The 6,241-nt window shown below is 40.2% G+C and overlaps 1 protein-coding gene across 8 annotated transcripts in view; it reads left to right on the top strand.

The window, feature by feature from the left end:
• SMG6 (SMG6 nonsense mediated mRNA decay factor) overlaps positions 1-6,241 on the top strand; it is a 228,562-nt gene that overhangs the window by 146,695 nt on the left and 75,626 nt on the right. The gene's annotated exons all lie outside the window — the stretch shown is intronic.

The following is a 6,241-nucleotide window of genomic DNA, read 5'->3' as shown; positions in this document are numbered from 1 at the left end:
TGCCTCGAGTTGTCCAGGCAGATGGAGCAGGCCACTAAATTGTTGAGTTTTACTTCATGAGACTGAATTAGCATTGTTGAGATGTATTCATGAGAAGTTAAATTACTTGCAGTATTATTTTAACCAACCTCCCATCCCCCATCATGAAGATACTAATTCCTCAACTTGAGAGATTGCTTTTTTTTTTTTTAAGATTTTATTTATTTATTTGGGAGAGAGAGCATGGAGGCGGGGAGGCGGCACGCAGAGGGAGAGGGAGAAGCAGGCTCCCCGCTGAGCAGGGAGCCCAATGTGGGGCTTGATCCCAGGACCCTGGGATCATGACCTGAGCCAAAGGCAGATAACCGACTGAGCCACCCAGGCACCCGGACAGATTGCTTATTTTGACAGCTTTATTTACTATACCAAACCTTCCGTGGTCAGTAACATTGCTTCAGGCCATTTCTTTTAGTTTGATCTTCTCCTAGGAGCAGAACTTGCCTGTTTCTTGACCTGTTTTATTTAGTTAGAAGAACATACTGGTTTTATATTGGATATATAAGGGCTTATCAAGAAGGATAATTGAACTTCTGATGTCTTTTTTTTTTTAAGATTTTATTTGTTTATTTGGCAGAAAGAGAGCACAAACAGGGGAGCAGCAGGCAGAGGGAGAGGCAGGCTCCTTGCCTAGGAGAGAGCCGGACATGGGGCTTGATCCTAGGACTCTGGGATCATCACCTGAGCCGAAGGCAGACACTCAACTGACTGAGCCACCCAGGTGCCCCTGATGTCTTTTTTTTTTTAAGATTTTATTTATTCGAGAGACAGAGAGAGAGACAGAGAAAGCATGAGCAGGGGGAGGGGCAGAGGGAGAAACAGGCTCTCCGCTGAGCTGGGTGCCCGATGTGGGGTTTGATCCCAGGACTCTGGGATCGTGACCTGAGCTGAAGGCAGACACTTAACCGACTGAGCCGCCTGGGTACCCAAACTTCGATGTCTTTAGACCAAAGAGCCAAAAAAGAGTCTATCCTTTTCAGGGAAGTAATCATCTGTTGTGTTTTTTGTTTTTGTTTTTGGTTTTTTTTTGGTAGATTCACTGAATCTACTCATTCTGGTGTATTCAGTAAAGCTTTGCCTGAAGGATGTTTGTTTCAGAACTCTGTGTGTGTGTGTGTGTGTGTGTGTGTGTGTGTGTGTGTGTGTGTGTGTGTGTTTTGAACAAATCTGCTTATTCCTCTGAAAAGAAGGCAATAATTACCCAAATCCTAGAGAGGGAAATGGGAACTCTCCAAGGACATAGGGATATCAGGAATAGGCCAAGAGAAAGCATTTTTGCATAGGTATTGTGAAGAAATGAGATCAAATAGGAATGAGGGAATGACAATTTCATCCTCTTTCCTAGAGCTCACTCTATAGGCCGCACTGTCCAGAAAGTAGCCAATAGCCATGTGAGTCTATTTAAACTTAAGTTGCTTAAAATTAAATAAAATTCAAAATTCAATTCTTCAGTCACACTAGCCACATTTCATAGTGGTTAATAGTGACATTGCGTAATGGCTACCATATTGTCAAGAGTAGGTTAGAAAGGGGCGCCTGGGTGGCACAGCGGTTAAGCATCTGCCTTCGGCTCAGGACGTGATCCCGGCGTTATGGGATCGAGCCCCACATCAGGCTCTTCCGCTATGAGCCTGCTTCTTCCTCTCCCACTCCCCCTGCTTGTGTTCCCTCTCTCGCTGGCTGTCTCTATCTCTGTGGAATAAATAAATAAAATCTTAAAAAAAAAAAAAAAGTAGGTTAGAAAATTTCTGTCATTGCTGGACGTTTTGTTAGCTCCGCTTTGCGGTAAAGTCAAGAAGTATGACTTGATTATTAAGATTGGGGTAATGACAGGAAGAATATAGAAAAGGAGATGTTGGGATTTGAAGGGCAAAATTCATCTAATTAGGAATGAATCGGGATCAGAGATAGTGGACTCCAAAGAATGGGACATGATGAGATTCCTATCGAGATAATTTAGTTATGTATCTTACAGGATGCAGGATACAGGGTATTATCTCTCCTGAGTGATCAGCTTTCGTGATCTTCTGTAAGAACTTTTCATAGTCCTAGAAATACAATGTCTATTCCTAGACTTTTTCTAATCCTTTTTTTAGTATGTATCTTTGTGTTTCCCATCTATCATTATCACACCTGCGTTTCCTTTCTGTCTCCTGTTTCCATTGATAACAGTTATATCATCATTTTACATAGTGCTGTTGTGATATGTTATTTCGCTTGATTCGCACAATTCTATGAGGTATTATTCACATTTCATAGGTAAGAAAAAAAAGATTTAAAAAGACTAGTTTATCTGTAATTGTATAAGAGTAGGTCAGAACCCAGATATATCTTTAAGTTTGAGTGAATGTGAACCCCAATTACAAAGTCCTACACACATAAAGCCTTATCCTCTTACATCACAGTCCGGAAATAGACAGTCCAGTGCTAGTGTGAGGGCTCTACCAAGTTGGCAGATGCTAAGGCCTCTTCTGGCTCACTACTCCAGCATCCCAGGATGTGGCCCCATCCCAGGTTGGCTGCTAGGCCATCAATGTGCAGCATAATGGGGGAGGAGGACAGAAGGGATCCCCCTCACACTTTCAAAAAGATTTCTTTGAGGTTTTACATAAAACTTCTGCTGACGTCTCGGTCACTTGGCTACCCTAGCTGCAGAGAAGGCTGGAAATACAGTCACCTAGTCAGACGGAAAGGTACCCAGCTAAAAATCAAAGTTCTTTTAGTGAAGAGGAGGAAGCTGGGTACTGGGAGGTAACTGCCAGTCTCTCCCCCAACAGGCATTTTGAGTTTTGGTCTACTGCTTTCCCACTGTTTCGTGTTGTCTCTGTTTCATTAGCTAATGATTTAGTCATCCGGGTCTCCAGGGCAAGCAGTTTTTTCTAAGAATTAAACATTGATGTCCCTCTCTTCCAGATGAGTAATTACAGTAAAAGCTACCATTTATTGAGGGCTTGCTGTGTCTTAGGTACTATTCTGAGAGCTTTACATGTATGAAAACATGTAGTCCTCACAATCTTATTTAGTAGGTACCATTATTAGGCTCCATTGTATATTTAAGAAACTGAGGTAGAGAATGTTTAATTGACTTGCCCAAGTTTACACAGGTAGTAAATGGCAGAGTCAGAATTCAAGCCCAAGAAGTCTAATCCCAGAGCCCATTTGAACCACTGTTACTCTACAGGGCCTCTTAAAGAAGTACCGTAATTACCTAAAGGTGGATGGTGGCCTTCACCACAACCCAGGGGAAGAGCCTTTCTAGATACCTCCTACAGGCATTCCATTTTCCTCCTCAGGATTATTCAGAAACTATGTTAAAAGCAATACATTTGCTGTGTCTTCTTGTTTTTCCATTCCCTGTTCTCTTTCTTCTGTTTTTCTCCTAAACCTGAACCTGGAAAAAGGGATTAAGTGACATGCTTTATTTAGGTTTTTAGGAAGTTCATATCCCTGAACTCATGTTGGAACTTGTATGAGATGATTGTGCTGGGTAATTAATTAGGTGTCTGTAGAGAATCCAGAGGCTTGACATTTCTATATCTTGTTATAGAAATTTTGTTTCTAAATATAATTTTGTATTTTCTCTTCACTCCCACTCACCCTGCTTCAGTGTTCTAGTTGTAGCTGTGGCTGGTCCCTTCCACATGGATGCCTCACAGAGATTGGTACTTGAACCAATGTATGTAGCCTGGGCTTCTCTGCAAGTTCGACATCTCCCCTTAATTTACTCTGGTAGTCTTGACTCTTAATATTCATTTAACATTAGATATTTATTGAGCACTTACTGTTTGCCAGGCACTATTCAGGTACTGGGAATTCTGTGGTAAATGAAACAGATACTACCTCTTACCTCATGGACCTTACACTCTAAGGAAGAAAGAGAGTAATCAAGTAAAGAAATAAGCTAAATAGGGGTGCCTGGGTGGCTCAATTGGTTGAGCGTCTGACTCTTGGTTTCAGCTGGGTCATAATCCTCAGGGTCATGAGATCAAGCCCCGAGTCCGGGGAGTCTGCTTGGGATTCTCTCTCCCTCTCCCTCTTCCCCTGCTTGTGTGCTCATTTGTTCTCTCAGAGAAATAAGTAAATATTTTAAAAACCCAGGAATAAGCTAAATAAATTCAGCTTATGTTAAATACCAAGAAGGAAATAAATGGGGCAAGTTGATAGAAGACTGACTATGGAAGTGGATAGAATCCATCACATAACGTGTTCTAGCACCTACAACTTGGAGCTATAGTTTTACCACCCTTAAAGTAGAAGGACTGACGGGGAATGGTGGTCATAAGCAGAGGCTGACCTCTACCCTTGTGCAATACAGAACTATCTTGGTAACTGATCCTGATCTCTGCTCAGTTGTTTGAGCATTTTTTGGTTTTTGTTTTTTAAGAAATCCTTACATAAAGAAAAATAGAATAGTTAACAAACACCTGGGTACATTCCACTCATTTTTATTTTTTCCTTTTTTTTTTAAGATTTTATTTATTCATTTGAAAAAGAGAGAGAGAGCATGAGAGAGAGAGCACACGCAGGGGGAGAGGCAGAGAGAGCATACTCCCCGCTGAGCCGGGAACCCGACGTGGGGCTCGATCCCAGGACTTGGAGATCATGACCTGAGCTGAAGGCAGACTCTTATTCATCGGAGCCACCCAGGTGCCCCCATTCCACTCATTTTTAAAAGAAATAATACAGGGGCGCCTGGGTGGCTCAGTCGTTACGCGTCTGCCTTCGGCTCAGGACGTGATCCCGGTGTTCTGGGATTGAGCCCACATCAGGCTCCTCCGCTGGAAGCCTGCTTCTTCCTCTCCCACTCCCCCTGCTCATGTTCCCTCTCTTGCTGGCTGTCTCTATCTCTGTCGAATAAATAAATAAAATCTTTATTAAAAAAAAATAATACAGGGGCACCTGGGTGGCTCAGTTGGTTAAGCATCCGAGTCTTGATTTTGGCTCAGGTCATGATCTCAGAGGCATGAGACTGAGCCCCGGCGTGGAGTCTGCTTGTCCCTCTCCCTTTGCTCCTCCCCCTGCTCTCTCTCTCAAATGAATGAATAAATAAAATATTTTAAAAATAAAAAATAAAAAATAATACATTATAGATATGGTTGAAACTCTTTCTGTACCCCCCTTAGATCCCATTTCTCTTTCTTCTTCCCTAAAAGTAACCGTTATCCTGAATTCATTATATCTGTGTATCTTTTTAACATATATAGATCCATAAACAATATAGTATTATCTTTGCATGTTTAGACTTTATACACATGACATACTGTGATTGTCATCTGTTACTTTTCTTACTCAATATTACAGCTTCTCGATTTATCCATGTTGATGTGTATAGTTCTGTTTCTTTAATTTTAATTGATGTATAGTAGCCCGTTATATGAATATACCACAATTTATTGATCTCTGTCTTACAGATGCACAATTTTTCACCACCACCAACAATACTGCATTTTCTTTGTACTAATACAGGATTTTTTCCAAGAACTCTATCTAGGAGCAGAATTGCTGCATTGTAGGGTATGCTCACCATCACCTCTGCTAGCTGTTGCCAAATCGCTTTCCAAGGTGATCATACCAGTTACACTACCTATAAAAGTATATGAGTTCCTACTTTTCTACAGTCTCACCTGTACTAGACATTTCTGAACTTTTTATTTTTGCCAATTTGATGAGTTTTAAATCCTATCTTGTTTTATTTTTCATTTCTTCTTATTACTAAAAGGGTTAAACATTTCTTTATTAATTAGCCATTTGAATTTCCTCTTTGAATTCCATGTTCATATTCTCTGCCCTTTTTGTCTCCTTATTTCTTCTGATTGCTCTTACTTATTCGAGGGTTTGGATATGACTCCTTTGTCAGTGTATGTGCATTACAAATCTTCCAATCTGTAGTTTATCTTTTAAATTAATTTATAGTGTTTTCATTTGTATAGAAATTCTTTTTCTGACAAATTTATCAATTAGTTCCTTTATGCTTTATATCTTATTTAAGAAATTCTTTCTAGATTGCATATAATATTGGCCATATGTTGGAGCTGGGTAGTGGTAGTCAGATTTACTTGTTGTACTAGTCTTTACTTTTGTGTATGTTTGAAATATTCCAAAATTTAAAAATTTAAAATAAGTCCACTGGAATACATTTAATAGCAAATATGCTTTAAGTTTTTTTGTATAGAAAAATCAGTTGCCCTAATAATAGGCTTATAAT

Source organism: Ursus arctos, unplaced genomic scaffold (genome assembly GCF_023065955.2).
Source record: "Ursus arctos isolate Adak ecotype North America unplaced genomic scaffold, UrsArc2.0 scaffold_24, whole genome shotgun sequence".
Lineage (NCBI taxonomy): Eukaryota > Metazoa > Chordata > Mammalia > Carnivora > Ursidae > Ursus > Ursus arctos.
The sequence above is the reverse complement of the archived record's forward strand: the minus strand, read 5'-3'. Positions and strand labels throughout refer to the sequence as shown.